Raw genomic sequence first — 17,334 nt, 5'->3', positions numbered from 1 at the left:
CCCTGTTGTCTATTGCCCAAGAGGCCACTGAAGAGGTGACCTGATTTTGGGGGAAGAGGCCAATCTGATCTCTCAGGAGTGCAGTGCAGCTGTTTCTGCCACTGAGGCAGCAGCAGTGGACAAGGAATTCTCTGGAGGCCAGATCTTCTGCTCTTATGGATCCAGCCGCCTAAGATGGTTGTCACACCTAGCCTCATGGTTGGGACAGTCCTGCACTTTAGAATGCCAGACTACTCATTCAGCCCCCTCACCCTCAGTATGTAACCAGCATTACAAATACCAAATGGGGAAAAGCTTTTACAGCTCTACAACTCCAGTGTATGAACTCTGTCATATGAGACTCTGTGTATGAACTCTGTGCAATGTATTTTGTTTTTAACCTCTTTTATGTATTTTATCTTTTGTAATCTCTTTGGCTAAACCAATAAATAATACTTGCATTTGTATCTGAAAGAAACAGATCTGAGATCCGGCATTTTATTTCCCATAACCATTTATTTCGTATTGTAATGAACATAATGAAAACTTAAGTATTTTTTATTGAAACATTGCAGGGTTCTTTGTAGTTATAATACACAATTCCCACACAACTGTCATGGAAATTCTACTCAATATCAATCCAGAGAAGATCCCAATGTATAGTTAGCAGAGTAAAAACTTAAACACGTTTTAGGATTCCCCCAAAAATAGACCGGAGGCAATTAATATTTCATCCAGCAGAGTTTTACTGCTACTGAAGGCAAATGAACACAATGGTCACATATACAATGCATTCACAAGAAATCCAGTTGCAGCAGACTTCACATAAACTTACAATAACTTACAATAAGTCTAAACCTTAACACTATATACGGAACTCCACACCAGAAGGAAGAGATATAGAAAGAGAAATGAAACCCGGGCTCCTTCTGGCCTCTTAATATGACCTTAAAAAAGAGATAACAGAACCAGTTCAAGCCAGCAGTACTAAGCTTCTCTGAAGGAGTTACCTAAACATCATGACCCTTCTGCTTGTTTCTTTCATACAGAGAAGTTTCCAGAGCCCCCTTGAATTAATCAGAATAGGGAAGATGTCTGCAGGCAGAGGGCCTTCTCGGTAGTGGTGCCTGCCCTGTGGAACGCCCTCCCATCATATGTCAAGGCAATAAGCAACTATCTTACTTTTCAAAGACATCTGAAGGCCTCCCTGTTTAGGGAAGTTTTTAATGTTTAATGCTGTATTGTGTTTTAATATTCAGTTGGGAGCTGCCCAGAGTGGCTGGGGAAGCCCAGCCAGATGGGCGGAGTATAAAAATATTATATTATTATTATTATACACCAGATCAATATTTTCTGCACCAAGAAATGCAAACTGACAATTCTGAATCCTTTTTCTCTGCCCCTTGCTTCGCTTTACTGCCACCAAAAGCAAAAAAGTAAGAACCAGAGATCCTGAGTCCTGGATTTCACCACTAGGCCTCTAATTCCCTCTCATTGCCATGAATTTTGGAATACACAAGGAGGGGTCTACACTGTCCCATTTACCCTTCATATTCAAGCTAGTGTGAGATTCGTGAAGCATTATAACAGCTTTCTTGGATAACTAAAAGGAGAAACCTCCCTGTTCCAGTTACACCTCTTCCATTTTTCCCAAGTGCACAAAAATCTGTTGTTCCACAACCTTGGAAAGTGAAATCGTGCTCCTCAGAGAGAGCTAGGGAAAAAAGAAAACAAATGTTGCCATTAGTCCTTTACCCAGGGAATAGGAGAGGATGCCTGTGATGCTAAAAAGGGAATTTTACTAAGTTAGTATTAAAATGTGCATATTTAAGAAATCTGAAAAATATCATAATTTCACTGGAACATGAATATACATGAATTCTGATGCACTATAAATCCTTGCAGTAATGGTCTGAGTTAGCCAGATACCGCTCATTGTCACAAAATTTAAAGAAATGTATTACAATCCCCTGAGCCCTGAATTGGCCCTGAGTGCTCACTGGAAGCACAGATCCTGAAGCTGAGGCTCCAATACTTTGGCCGCCTCATGAGAAGAGAAGACTCCCTGGAAAAGACCCTGATGTTGGGAAAGATGGAGGGCACAAGGAGAAGGGGGTGCCAGAGGACTAGATGGTTGGACAGTGTTCTTGAAGCTACTAACATGAGTCTGACCAAACTGTGGGAGGCAGTGGAAGACAGGAGTGTCTGGCGTGCTCTGGTCCATGGGGTCACGAAGAGTTGGACATGACTAAACGACTAAACAACAAAATTACAATCCTTTTACATAATATGTTTTTTCAGGAAGAGGAATAAATTTTGTCCTGGACTACATTCCAGTGGTGGAGAGATCCAGATGCAACTGGGGTGAAGCCATGAATGCACTTTTTACTTTTGTTCAGAAGGGTATTTTATATACACATTTCACTCTCAATCCTTCTTCTGGACAAGCTAGTGGCATTATGAGAGTTAAAGGATACAGTGTAGGCAGGCAAAACACTAAGGAATGGTGCACAGTGGGGCCAGTGAAAGATGTGGTCCCTCTCATTTTTCCAGCAACATGCAAGGGAAAGGGAAAGGGTGGGAGGGCGAATAGGAGAACAGGAGGGAGTCTGCATGAACCATCTGATGACTAGGCCCTTTCCCCATCTGAGTAGCAATGTTACCTCTAGAAAGAGATCCTTTAAAAACAACACACTGGGTCTCATTCTCAAGGCAGTTGATGGTCTTCTCACTTTTACACTTTTTCTTTCCTTTGGAGAAGCAGGCTGGGCACTGCAAACCATTTTCAGCCAGCATGTTGCGGTCAGGAACTGCCAAAATCAAATGTATAGTGAGGCTGTTAATGGTTTTGTCTGTTTTTGTATCTCTGTGTTATATTATTGTAACCCACCCTAGGCCCTTATAGTTTTGGTGGGGTAGCTGCACATACTCATGGATGAAATATAATCTGGACACAGTCTGGGTTCAGGAGTGAGCATGGGACAAAGTCACCATTGGTCTCTGAGATGAATTATCTTTCCCAAAATTTGGGTGGGGGGAGTGTGAACTTTCTTTTCCTTCTTGATCTCTCTGAAGGTTTTCATGCCATTGGTTATGGTGTAGCCTCTTTGAAATTATAGGATCTTAGAACCCTATTTTTGTACAGAGATTATGTCTCTCTTCTGCTCTTCAGCAATAACCTGTGAGTTTTAGTGAACTGCCCTAAGACTACCGGGTATAAGGTTAGTGTTAGGCAACCCATCCCTTCTCAGGCAGAGCTGTAGTTGCCCAGTAGGTCCCTCTTTTTCACAGTTTCTCCTCATGCCTGCCTCCCCATCCTGCCTGACTCTCCACCTTGAGAGTCCCTAATAGTCTTGAGCTGCTCACCCCATTTGAATGAGGCACAGGTCCTCTGAATACTGCTGATTGACTAAGGATCCAGGCCTTGGCCAAATCCAGTGCACAGCCTTAACATGTTAAGGATTCTAAAATGATGCAGAAACTTACAGCTGAGAGTTGCATTGTTACACAGTTCCGTCTTGCAGCAGTGCTTATTCATCTGAAAGAATTTACCATCACCTGCAGTGAAGCTGTAATTGCCTGAGGAACAGAATCTGGAAGGCGAGCATTTATTCGAAAGTTGCACTCGGGGTTTCACTATGAAAAAGAATTTGAAAGAAATACCCAGTTTGGGGGTGGGGGCGGGAAATATGCAGGTCTATTGCTACTCAGGCACATTCGTTGCAATGGTTCCAATTTTTTTTGTATTGTCTGAATGAGGACCTTTTCAAACTAACAATATACAAAGTGTTATTAAATTTGTCAGTCTAAAGTGATGGGCTGTTCCTTTTTTATTAATTAAAATATGTATACACCACTATATCATAGAAAGAAAAATATCAAAATGTTTTCCAGCTTTAATGCATAAAGCAGACAATAAAAACTGTATTAAAAGTAAAGAAACTGATAACAATGTATACTTAATGGCTAGTATGGGCCAGAGATTTTGGGGATAACATACAACTTACAGCGTGGGAGAAGTTATCGGATTAGGATTTAAAATTTACAGCATGTTACATGCTGAAAGAAAATTATTTGAAAATGAGGTAAATAGCAGTAAATTAGCAAAAATGTACAAAACTGGGTCAATTGTATGTTAGAAATGTGGTGGACATGTAAGATAGTATTGGAGGTTCGGGAAATGATTTATTATGAGTTAAAAAATGTTTAAAATAACTTTTTTATTTAACCCCCCCCCCAAAGCTTTTCTTTTAGTAATCCTAGGTGCCGAAATCCCAAGGGAACAGAAATGACTAATTATGTATGCGACCACGGCTGCACGAATGTTATTGGCCCAGAGATGGAAAGAAGATGAACTCCCTACTAGAGGAGAATGATAGATTAAGTTGAGGGATTATGCTGAATTGACAAAAATGACTAGAAGAATCAGAAAGCAGGAAGATTGGAATTTTAATAAGGAATGGGGAAAATTTATAATGTATCTTAAAAACCATTGTAAACAGTCAAAACTTTTAGAAGGGTAAGCAGGGATTTCTCATTAATGCAAATCAAAGTGTCCAAGCTTGGAGAACAGCACCCAGATCCAGCCACTGATTGTGATCAGGTGATGTTAGGTTCCCCATTTTCATTTACAAACCATTGCTTACTTCAGGATTGGGAAGCTGTGATCCTCCAGATGTTGTTGGACTACATCTCCCATCATCCCTGACTGGTGGCCAGGCTAGCTGAGGCTGATGGAAGTTCTAATTCATCTATAGTTGAAGTGCTACAGCTTCCTCAACTCACTTTTTTCATGGGTGAGTTGCCCTAGCATAGACTTCTATATGCTAGTAGAACCCTTAAAGTTCAACAATCTTAACCTGGATCTAATCCAATAGCAAAAGACAAAAAGGCAGGAAAATCTTACTTATATTTGTACGCAGAACACTGGCAACACAGGAACCTTTTTTCCAGTCACAAGTTGTTTTAAGATGGCCATCGTATGTCATTCCAGTATTGCTATAAGTATATCTGCATTTCAGAGTTAATACTGAAGACAGAAGCAAAAGTTTACTTCATGGATTATTATGATAACTAACATTATTAGTTGGTTTTGCGGTTTGCTTAATGAGACTAAGAGGAGGCGGTGATAGTAAATTAAAACTTTTAACTTAAAAGGGGTTCAATTTTAAAAGCATTTTAATAGAATGAAATGAAATGAAATGAATAAACATTCATTAATTAAAACTCTCGAAGTCATCATTCAGAACACTGGCTGAATTATTTCCAAGAGGTGGGGAGGTGAACCCTCCCTTTCCATGGCCCACTTTTCCTCCCATCCAGACTCTCACTTAAATACATTTCATTCCCACTGTTTGGTTACAAGCTTAGATCTGGGTACAATTAAACTAAGACTCTCAGTGGCTACAAATCATGATGGCTATGTACTACCTCCAATAGCAAAAGTAACATATTTCCTCTTTCAGTTGCTGGAACCCACGGTAAGGCAGAGTGCTGCTGTGCTGAGGTCCTGATTGTGAGCTTCCCATAGTCATTGGGTTGGCCAGTGTGAGGACAGGATCCTGGACTAGGGATGAACCAATAAATCAATGTCACTTGCTCTTAATTTCTATTTTTTCCAATTTATTTATTTATCTGCAGTCACTTCCTCCCAGAAGCTCAAGGCTGTGTGCATAGTTCTCCCCTCCCCATTTTATCCTCAGAAGATTCCTGTAAAGTAGGTTAAGCCAAGGTATAGTGACTGGTCTAGGATCCCCCAGTGAGCTTCGTGGCTGAGTGGGGATTCAAACCCTGGCCTCCTGGATCCTTGTCTAACACTCTAATCACAACAGCACACGGGATCTTTTAAATTCAGCTTCTCAGATTTCCACAACCAACGAGTAGTAATAGGTAATCCAGAATCCTCTGGCTCCTCACCAGTGGGTTACTGTGGGTTAAGTGTTACGAAAAAGGAGCAATGCTGCTGAGTGCTCCAGATGGCTGGAAAGCCAAACAGAATGTTGATGTTTTGGGACTGTACCGTGGGAACCAGGGACAGTCTATTATGTGCTCTGAGCACCGGATGTTAGCTCAGAGTGTCACATGACCCTGTACTGGAAGTACATGGGTGGAGTTATATTCTCTCTCTGCAGCTGGGTATCAGAGGGTACAGACATGTTTTCTCTGTACTGCTGGAACGACAGAAATAAAGACATGTAGATATATTTCTGTCTGTCTCTTTCCCCTCCCTGGGAGAGGAGGGGGAGGAATGGTGTGTTCTTCTTTCACGTTGGGAAGAATCGCCGATTGGAGACCTCCCTTGATCCTGCCGGGAGTCGCAGACAGGAGGTCACAAGGATTCAAGCCGGGCACCTGGAGGGTGGCCAAATTCCTCTGATATATGGCTTGATATCAACATATGGTAGCAAACGCTGCTGGTTATCTGATCCATGGGAATCAGCATGAGAGGTGAGAGGTTGATGGATCGTGTGCCATCCTCTGCACCAAGGAAAGAAGATAACGTCTGCATTGCAGCCAGAAGCTGAACGGCTGGACACCAAGAGGGGGTGTTTTCCAAGCAACGGAGCCCCCAAAAGGTATGCTGAATATCGGGCTAAAAGTGTGAATGCAGATTGATTTATTCTCTGGTTCACGAGAGAGCTGCGTTTGGAAAAACAGCTCTGAAAGAAAGGCTTGCCTACCAGAAATTCTTGCGGCGAGATAAGGATGAAAAGTATGCACAGTTGCTAAGCAACGACGGTCAGTAGGCTTGGAAAACTACTGACACCTGGGGCTGGCTCAGTCAGAGCCGGGAAAGCGAAAGTTGTTTTGACTTTGAGACAGCTTGGAGATTGCCTGCCTGAGAGAGAGGCAGAAAGACAGCTCAAAAAAGAGCTTTTGGGATTTTACTAGCTCGAGTGTGAAGAGCTGAGACTTGGATTCAAAATGGATCCCAAGAAGGGGGGAGCCTTGCCTTACCCGCCTCCCCTGACTAATGACAATTATTCATCTTGGTCTGTAAAGATGAAGGCCCTGCTGCAGAATCAGAGGATTTTTGGGGTGATTGAGAACCCCATCCCTCAAGCACCAACCCGAGGTTGGGAATCACAGAATGTGAAGGCCAGGACGGCTATAATTCTGTGTGTCTCGGATGATCAACTTGTGCATATTCAGGATTTGGAATATGCGCGTGAGATTTGGGAAACGCTGCGTAGAACACACCAGAGAGATGCTGGTTCTTCAGCGTTGTTATATTTTGAGAAGCTGACCAATCTGAGGCTTGCGCCTGATGGAGATGTTCAAGCGCACCTGACGGAAATGAAATATCTGCGCCAACAGATGGTGGAACGCAATTTCCGTCTGCAGGAGGAAGTGTTTTGCTTCATGATGATTAACAGCTTAAACCGGACTTACAAAACCGTTGCCAGTCAGCTTGGTTCCCTTCCGGCGAACGATTTGACCGCGGAGAGGGTGACTGCCGTTGTTTTGAATGAACACGACAGGCTTGCTGCACTGGAGGTGAAGGACAGGGGGAGGGAAGAACGGAGTTCTAATTCCCCCACTGTTGTTGCTACTGGAGAGGATGCTGTAGCTTTGAACGTTGTCCGATGCTACAATTGCGGACAGGCTGGGCATCTTCAGCGGAGCTGCAAGAAGCCACGCCAGCCGAAAGGAGCGAAGGGCCGCTCAACAAAGCCTGAGGCAGCAGGCAAAGGTCAGACCAAGTCTTCGGTGAAACCTGCAAAGGCCCTGATGGCGAAAGGAACCACGCCAGATGTTGGACACTCGTTTGTGATCGATACGGGCTTTAATTTTCATATGTCCCCGCACAGAGGACTCTTTTCGACGTTTAAGAAGCAAAGCTTCGCTGTGGAACAAGCCAACGGTCAGAAGCTGGAAGCGACCGGGATTGGAACTGTGTATCTCAGGAGTCTGAACCTGACTATACACAATGTTTATTTGGTTCCTGAATTGAAGTTCAATCTGCTGAGTGTTTCGCAGATTGCAAAGAAAGGACTGAAACTGTCCTATGATGATAAGAGCTGCAAGATCTTCAAAAATGGAGAGTTATATCTTTCTGCCAGACAGAAAGGTGGACTGTATTTGTTGGACTTTGAGCAAAGTGATTACATGGAATGTAATTCTGAGTCTAACATGATTTCTCTTGCAGGTGTGACCAAAACAAGCGCCAAGAAGGTGGCCAGGGTCGACAGAGCGTTTCAGCGGGTGTATGCTGATGTGATTGGTCCTCTAGAACCATCTAGAGGCAGTGCAAGATTTTATCTTGTGTGTGTGGATCATTTCTCTAACTTTGTCTGGGTTTATGTGTTAATGAAACCACAGGAAGCCTTGGAAAGGTTTCAAGAGTTTTGTGACAAGGTTAAAGACATGCATGATGCTAACATTGATTGTCTTTTGACAGATGAGAAGCAGATTTTTCTTTTACAGGATTTCCAGAGGTTCCTGCACAAGAAAGGAATTAGACACAAGGTTGCTGTTTCAGCGGAAGCGTGGAACAGGGGTGTCTGTGTAAAAGTGAACAGAGAATTGCAAAAGGGGATGAATGCGCAATTGCTTAGTTCACATCTGCCACATGAGTTCTGGGCGGAGTCACTCATGTCGTTTTGTCATGCGTGGGTGAGAAAGGTTTCGAAAGAGTTGGGAAGTTCTCCTTTTGAGAAACTGTTCCAGAGAAAACCTTCTGTTGCCCATTTCAAGGTTTTTGGGTCTCATGTGAGGACAGAAGCTCCAGGTGGAGTAAAGAATGCCAGAGGCATTTTTGTGGGATATGAAAAGGGTCTCTACAGAGTAATTTTGTCTGAATCTGGTCAGGTGATTCTCACAAAATTTCTAGAGAATGCTCCTGAAAAGGAGAGAGTGATAGCACACACATTTCCCACAGAGGACGATTCAGATGATGATGATGATTTCACAGAGTACAGTGGTACTGAGAGCGACAGTGATAGCTCAGAGAGCTCTGTTGTCACAGTCATTGAGAGGAAATCTCACACAATGGATAGACCTTCACAGGTGAAGGTTGAACCACTGTTTACTGTTGGAACTGGTTCTCCTAAGAGTCCTGAGACAGAACCAGTGAGCAGAGAGGATCAGCACCTCATACGCAGGTCTGAGAGAGTCACAAAGGGTGAACCACCCAAAAGGTACTCAGAAGAGTATGCTAATTTAGCTGTTGCATGTGTTGCTGTTGTACACAACCGAGGACAGGTTGGAGCTGTGTCTAAGTCAGAGACAAAGACACAACAGAGAGTTGCTAGCCGAGGTAATGCAGATGCACTCATTCCTTGGAAGCCAGACAACCAGAGAGGTACACTGGGGAAACCAGTGGCGGGTAGTTCCAAGGGTGGAACTGAAACAACAGGGGAGTGTTATGTGTATAACAACTGTTTGTTTTCTTCTCTGGATCACGCTTTGCTTGCCGCAACACGCATTGATTCTTTTGGGGGAGGTTGTTACGAAAAAGGAGCAATGCTGCTGAGTGCTCCAGATGGCTGGAAAGCCAAACAGGATGTTGATGTTATGGGACTGTACCGTGGGAACCAGGGACAGTCTATTATGTGCTCTGAGCACCGGATGTTAGCTCAGAGTGTCACATGACCCTGTACTGGAAGTACATGGGTGGAGTTATATTCTCTCTCTGCAGCTGGGTATCAGAGGGTACAGACATGTTTTCTCTGTACTGCTGGAACGACAGAAATAAAGACATGTAGATATATTTCTGTCTGTCTCTTTCCCCTCCCTGGGAGAGGAGGGGGAGGAATGGTGTGTTCTTCTTTCACGTTGGGAAGAATCGCCGATTGGAGACCTCCCTTGATCCTGCCGGGAGTCGCAGACAGGAGGTCACAAGGATTCAAGCCGGGCACCTGGAGGGTGGCCAAATTCCTCTGATATATGGCTTGATATCAACATTAAGTGGGTTAATGTGATCTGTTCCAAGATAATTAAATGTTCCCCATCTTACCTGCAGAAAGTGGGGCCAAGAGGAGGCATGTGCTCAGGAGTGCCTTCATCCTTCTAGAAAGATTAAGAGACTCAGAACAGAGATGGATGCAGGTAGAGGCTTACCTGGAGGAATTTATAGGCCATGGACTCATGGCGCAGGCAACACTTGGGAACAAATAGTTCAGTGAGGTCCAGGAATGGGTGTTGTTTGTTCACCACAAAGATAAAGAGGAACATACTGAAATTCAAAGCTCAGCGTAGGAATTGTCTATGATCTCATTAGTTGTTGATAGACACTTCTCAGATTTCATTTTTGATATAAATAATTTACAATTTAAATGTAAATGGTGAAGACACTCAAGAAAGCAATTTAGAGCTTTTGGTCGTTTGGTGATGACTCTCCTAAGCCACATTGCTTTGAATTTACCCCAGCTAGTTATTTATACCCGCTTGAAATCCCATCTACCATTTTCAAAGGATAAGAAGAACCCTGGGTGTGCTCTTTTTTACTCTTCAAAATATGGCAACTCTAGCAGGAGGCATTGATGGCCACCAATTTAGATGACTTAAAAAGAGGATTAGAGAAATTCACGCAGGGCAAAGTTGCCCACAAAGGCTATGTTCTACCTCTACTGTCAAAGGAAGTTTGCCTCTGAATACTTGGTACCTGCGAATTGCTGATGGACAGAATATTGTCGCAGTCACAGTCAAGTCCAGCTTTCAGGCTTCCCACAGGGATCTGTTGAGATGCTGGACTTGAGGGGTGATTGCCCTGATCCAGCATGTTCCCCTTATGTTTAACTGTTGAGGGACAGAGCAATACCCTCATTTCCCACCACCCAAGGTACATTTTAGCCACACACAGCACAGAAGGCACAGAGGACATTCTGCACTAAGCTGTCTATCTTGGGGTGTCCTTCTCTTTGCGTCATGATTTATGTTAGGACTACTTGTTATTGTTGTTTAATTGTTTAGTCGTGTCCAACTCTTCGTGACCCCATGGACCAGAGCACACCAGGCACTCCTGTCTTCCACTGCCTCCTGCAGTTTGGTCAAACTCATGCTGCTAGCTTCGAGAACACTATCCAACCATCTTGTCCTTTGTCGTCCCCTTCTCCTTGTGCCCTTCCTCTTTCCCAACATCAGGGTCTTTTCCAGGGAGTCTTCTCTTCTCATGAGGTGGCCAAAGTATTGGAGTCTCAGCTTCAGGATATATCCTTCCAGTGAGCACTCAGGGCTGATTTCCTTAAGAATGGATAGGTTTGATCTTCTTGCAGTCCATGGGACTCTCAAGAATCTCCTCCAGCACCATAATTCAAAAGCATTAATTCTTCGACAATCAGCCTTCTTTATGGTCCAGCTCTGGCTTTGGGAAGAAGGGGGTAGTACTTAGGACGCTGTCAGAATCCTCACACCTTCTGCCAGAAGCCGTACAAATGCCTCCTTTTGCTGCTTCTTTCAGACCAGAAAGAAGGGGCTTGCCCAACCATTGCACTGTTCCCACACCTCTGCATTGTTTAGCCTAGGCAGTAGTCTAAACCAAATGTGCAAAGAAAAACTATATACTCAGAAAAGCCCTCATAATGCCAGAGTGATCAAAAGCCAAGGAAGAACGAACCAGCAGGTGACCTATGGAAGAAGAAGGAGCTGACTTGGACAGATTTATGGGCCAAGGAAATGTTCCAACTAGGAAGGACTGTTCCATTGAGGAGCAGAAAATTATGGAAATAGAGAGTGCATGCTTTCCCAGAAATCCTATATTTCCATATTGTAACACAAAGCTCTTCTTTCATATTGGATGCAATCTTTTTAAGGAACTCTGTGGGAGTCAGCCAGATGTCTCTTCCAGTCTAGCCACACCTACATTATCAGTGAACAGGTACTTTAAATGAATGTGTACTCACTGATGGTTGCCACATCTCTTTGAGGATCAGAAATTGGTGTTAAAATACACTAGCTTAGACTAAGTCAGATTTGTTGTTTTCTGTGTATGCATTTTCCCAAATGTTCCCTAATTCTTAAGTGACCTTCTTCTATGATCTTTTATTCCTAGATGGTAACAGGGTTCTTACTTCACAGTTGTTGTTATTATTATTATTATTATTATTATTATTATTATTATTATTATTATTATTTAATAAATATGTATTCTGTACTTTTTGTGCTAATTTGGATACAGTGTTGATTCAAACCAGAACATCAGCTCTCTTTGTGCATTCTGGGTGATATATTTTGCTAGAGACATCGGGCAACAGTTTCTGCTTTCTGGGTCACCCAGATGTCCTTTGTACCCACAGGTGTCTCCTGGACCTGAAGGGAAGAATGGCTAGCAAGAGTGGTGACATCCTAATATTCTGGGAGTTTGGCCTTTTGTTGAACAGAAATCAGAAGCCAACAAGAGAACAAGCTCTTAGAATGATGGGTCCTTTTCATAAGCTACAGGAATGAAAAGTTTGTAGATAACATCTCCTCTTATGACCTATCTTCAGTGATCTGCCTTCCGAACAGCTTTCATCTGCATTTTAAACAAAGAAACATTCCTCTCTTCCCCATATTTCTATTTCCCCTCTCCTTCCTTCCTTCCTCCTTTCCTTTCCTTTCCTTTTTCTCTTATTACCCCCTTTCTTTTCTCCTCTCTTGCCTACTTTTATGCTGTTCTCTCTTTTATAGACCCTAACATCATCACCATTACCATCATTTCTGCTATTATTTCTATTTAAATATACCTCTTTCTACTCATTTCCTTTGTATAGGTGTGTCTTTCTTATTTTCTGATACTAACAGTATTCAGCTATCTCCAAATCTTAGAATTTAAGATATCTCAACCACATGATAATATGAAAGCATTGGTCTGAGCTTTTACAATAAAATAAAATGAAAAAATAAAATAAAATAAGGCTTAATGTGCTGCCAGTGGTGGTGAGGGAAATCTCAACCTGATGCCAGTAACCAGACTGAGCAGTGGAGAAGTGGACATCTCCCAGGGTGAGAGGCTGGGTGAGGTATTCTCCAAGGTGAAAATGGGGAGGGCATGTCATTGGGAGCCACGCAGGGTACTTGTGACTTGTCAATGCTGTGTCTTGTTTGCAAAAAATATTGAGGATGAAATTGCTTGCATCGACTGGGAACTTGACCCCTCTGTTACTGCAGATGAATCTCAAGGGGTGTGCAGAGAACTGTCTAGCCCTGTTGTGTTCAATGAGTTTTAGTTGGTCAAAAGAAACAAAGATCATCAAGCTGGAGGCAAAACAAAATGACCACCTCAGTTTCTCTCTATCTTTTGTGGTTGGCTGTCTTAACTGTATTTTGTTCTGAAGTTGTTCTATGGTTTTTTGGACCTCAATAAAGATATAGATAGATAGATAGATAGATAGATGATAGATAGATACATAGATATAGATATAGATATAGATATAGATATAGATATAGATATAGATGATATAGATATAGATATAGATATAGATGATATAGATATAGATATAGATATAGATGATATAGATGATATAGATGATATAGATATAGATGATATAGATATAGATATAGATAGAGATAGAGATAGAGATATATAAATAGATATAGATATAGATATAGATATAGATATAGATATAGATATAGATGATATAGATGATATAGATATAGATGATATAGATATAGATATAGATATAGATATAGATATAGATATAGATATAGATATAGATATAGATATAATCTCCACAGGAAACAAGGAATGGAGGAGACTAGCAGCACCTCCTAATTCTCCAAGAGCCCACTGAAGAGGTGACCTGATTTGGGAGGGGAGGTGTAAATCTGGTCTCTAAGGAGTGCAGCTGTTGCTGCCACTGTGGCAGCAGCAATGGGCAAGGAATTCCTTGCAGGCCAGATCTGCTGCCCCTATAATGATCTCTGGCAGGCATGCAGCCTGATAAGTGGCAAGGACTCTCTGTCAGTTTTATGTAAGTTTGTTTACAAGAAAAACACATCCAGAGTATGGTGTGCCACAGACAAAGCACAGCCTCTTTCTTCTCCTTCTCTCTCGCTCTGCCAGTGAAGTCTGGAGCCTGCCTCCCCCAGTTCGTCTCTGGGCATACTGCCAAACCTTTGCACTGAAATGTCAGGAATGCCAGCCATCTTTAATGGCTGCCTGCCTGGCCCCCTCCTTCTGATCCTTCATTCCATAGCGTGGTGATCTAGTTGCAGAGAGAAGCCTGTACCATGCTCTCTAATGAGGAGAGTGCGCATCCTAGCCAGCTCATCCAGTAAGTCCCCATTAAGCCCGGCTCGATACAATGCCACGAGGGGCTTCTCCCCCCACTCCAGCTGTTGCCACCACATATTGAACTCCACCCAAAATTGCCTCACTATTCTACTCCCCAGCCTCAAATTAAGCAATTGCCTGGAAGCGGCAGTCTGCCTCTGGGGGTCTTGGAACATCGTATCCATGAACGCCAAAATCCCGCCTTTCTTCTCCTTCCCTTCCATTGCTCTTAAAGCTTCTCCAGTCTCCTCATTCAGGGACTGAATGGCTGGCCTGTCTCTTCCCCAGAGAGATGCGGGTGGCGCTGTGGTCTAAACCACTGAGCCTCTTGGGCTTGCCGATCACGGGGTGAGCTCCCGTTGTACTGTCCCAGCTCCTGCCAACCTAGCAGTTCAAAAGCACACCAGTGCAAGTAGATAAATAGGTACTGCTGTGGTGGGAAGGTAAACGGCATTTCCATGTGCTCTGGTTTCCGTCACAGTGTCCCGTTGCACCACAAGCGGTTTAGTCATGCTGGCCACATGAACCAGAAAGCTATCTGTGGAGAAGCACTGACTCCCATGGCCTGAAAGCGAGATGAGCACCACAACCCCATAGTTGCTTAATCGTCCAGGGGTCCTTTACCTTTTTTACCTTTCTTCCCCAGAAGACACTGCCTCAGACTCTGGCTTATCTGATGGTTGCCTGGCTTCCAACACTTCCTCTATTCCTCTTGAGAACAAGCAGATAATTCGCTGGGAAGGAGGGGTGGGCTGTCCTCTGTAAACTCAAACAGACAGCTCGCATCTGCAGAGTTAGCCCTTTGCTAGCTCAGCTCAATTTCTGAGGCTGACTCTCATGCTGTTCTCTGGGGAGCCATGTTCCTGACAGCCCCTATGGATCCAGCCACCTAAGATGGTCACCACACCTTGCCTCATGGGTGGGACAATCCTGCACCTTGATATGCCAAACTACACATTCAGCACCCTCACTATGTAACCTGCATCACAAACACCAAATGGGGAAAAGCATTTACAGCTCTGTGACTCCAGTGTCTGACGTCTGTCATAGTTGAAGGATGCTATTCTTGGATTCCCTATATAGAAAAAGTTTGCCTACATGGAGATAAGGTTCCTAAATATTTACCCAACTACTTGCTGGTTTGTCCCATCTATGAGGACTTAAGAGAAGTTTTGTTCAAATATTTAAACCTCCCAAATGAGAGATGGAATGGGTATATGATACACTTTTTATTAAGGGACAAGTGCCCATACACCTCTGAAAAAGTGGTCTGTTCTGCCTTTACAGTGACGATTATAAGGAGAAAAAATAATTCTGCTTTTATCCTGTTTCATGTATTTTTGATTTTGTAATTGCTTCAGCTAAACCAATAAATAATAATTGCATTTGTATCTGAATCAGAACTAAGAATCAAAATTTTATTTCCCATAACCATTTATTTTGTTTTGTAATGATCATAATGAAAACTTAACTATTTGTTAATGATACACTACAGGGTTCTTTGTAGTTAGAATATGCAACCCCCACATTTTGACCCATTTTTCATTGCCCCTTGTTTCCGTTTCCTCCACCAAAAGCAAAAAAGAAAGATCTACAAATCCTAAGCCCTGGATTTCACAACTAGGCCTCCAATTCCCCCTCATTGCCATGGATTTTGCAATACACAAGGAGGAGGTCCACACTGTCCTTTTTACCCTTCATGTTCAGGCTGGCGTGAGATTCCTGAAGCAGTATAACATCTTTTTTGGGTAATAAAAAGGCCAAATTCCCCAGATCCAAGTCTTCTTCTGTTTTCCGGGATGGCACAAAAATCTGTTGTTCCACAACCTTGGAACGTGAAACGGTGGAGCCTAGCAAAAGCTGAGGGAAAAGAAAACAAATATTGACTAAGTCCTTTAACCAGGGACCTTCACCCTGTGACAGTGAATGAGAATTTTAATTAGTTTTAAAATGTGTATATTTAAAAAATCTGAAAAATATCATAGTTTCATTGGAACATGAATATACAAAATTTTCAACATCAAAAAACAACTCATATGTAATTCTGAATTGCCATCATACCCAAAGGAGTCTCAAGACACAAAGATTATTAGTAAACAGGTTATATTTATAAAATATAATGAAATAAGAGGATTTGAAAACAGGCCTAATTAACAAGATTAACCAAATAAAATTCTTGTGTGCATGTCAGTTGCAAAAAAGAAAAAAGAAACAAGGAGAGGAATTCTATCCCTACCATCTCCTGGGCATGTTAAAAGCCACATGCTGTGGCCACACAGCAAGATTTGAAAACAATACTCCCTTCACTGGTGTGGGAGCCTTGAGTGTTTGAACCTGGCATGAGTCAACAGCCACACACACAAAAAAGCTGGCGGTGCACTCCATTGTCTCTCAGGATGGCTGGATGCCAACTGAGCCTTCCTCATTGCCCCACTGTGATCTAAGCATCCAGTGAATCCTCCTTTTATTTTACAAGTTTCATGTTAAACCCATCTAACATGAAGTAGGTGAAAAGGGGGGGCTGCAAAAGCCAATTAGGAACTCCTCTCAGAATTCTTACTCAGCCCTTAGAAGAGAAATTTGCAAAGCCCAGGCTATAAAGGGCAGGAGAAGGATAAGAAGAAAGAATGTAGGGCAGAAGCAGCTCGAAGGGCCTTGATTCTGCCTCTTCCTTTATGGAGCAAATCAACCCATATTCCCTTCCCCCGTTCATTCCAAATACCCTCTTCTTTTCAGAAAGGAGGGATTTGGCAAATTTGTCTTGTCTCCAAACAGCATTATTCCTCAAAACTATGTTGAGCGGGAGGTATCCATCTAAGGCTGGATCTAGACACATCAAAAGTGCGATTCAGTTAAATGCATTGCAAACTTCATACAAGCAAATGCGATTGACGGCAGACGGGATTCCATCATGCCATCTGGTGTCACAGTGTTATAACGAATATAAAGTGCTATATCTTTACTAATGTAGCTAAATCATGACATCAGCAAAATGATGTATGCTTGTGGAACTGAGTATATCCTCCCTCTCTTTGTCCACCTAAATACATTCTGGGGTTTTCCCCAATTCTGTGGAGCAGATTTTGGGAAGATACAGAACACATACAGGCAGAAGAGAGCGGAAATCCTGTTGCACAACTGTAAATCCTTGCACTAATGGC

The 17,334-nt window shown here is 42.7% G+C and overlaps 1 long non-coding RNA gene across 1 annotated transcript; it reads right to left on the bottom strand.

Annotated features, from left to right (window-relative positions):
* Nucleotides 1-782: 782 nt before the first annotated feature.
* On the bottom strand, nt 783-5,002 carry LOC310769206. Its single transcript, XR_014551524.1, has 4 exons — nt 4,886-5,002; nt 3,466-3,615; nt 2,643-2,789; nt 783-1,693 (listed from the first exon to the last, which is right to left on the bottom strand). It is a non-coding gene; the product is annotated as an uncharacterized lncRNA (long non-coding RNA).
* Between the last annotated feature and the right edge of the window lie 12,332 nt (nt 5,003-17,334).

The sequence above is a fragment of the Podarcis filfolensis genome (assembly GCF_964270895.1).
Source record: "Podarcis filfolensis genome assembly, chromosome: 8".
Lineage (NCBI taxonomy): Eukaryota > Metazoa > Chordata > Lepidosauria > Squamata > Lacertidae > Podarcis > Podarcis filfolensis.
The sequence above is the reverse complement of the archived record's forward strand: the minus strand, read 5'-3'. Positions and strand labels throughout refer to the sequence as shown.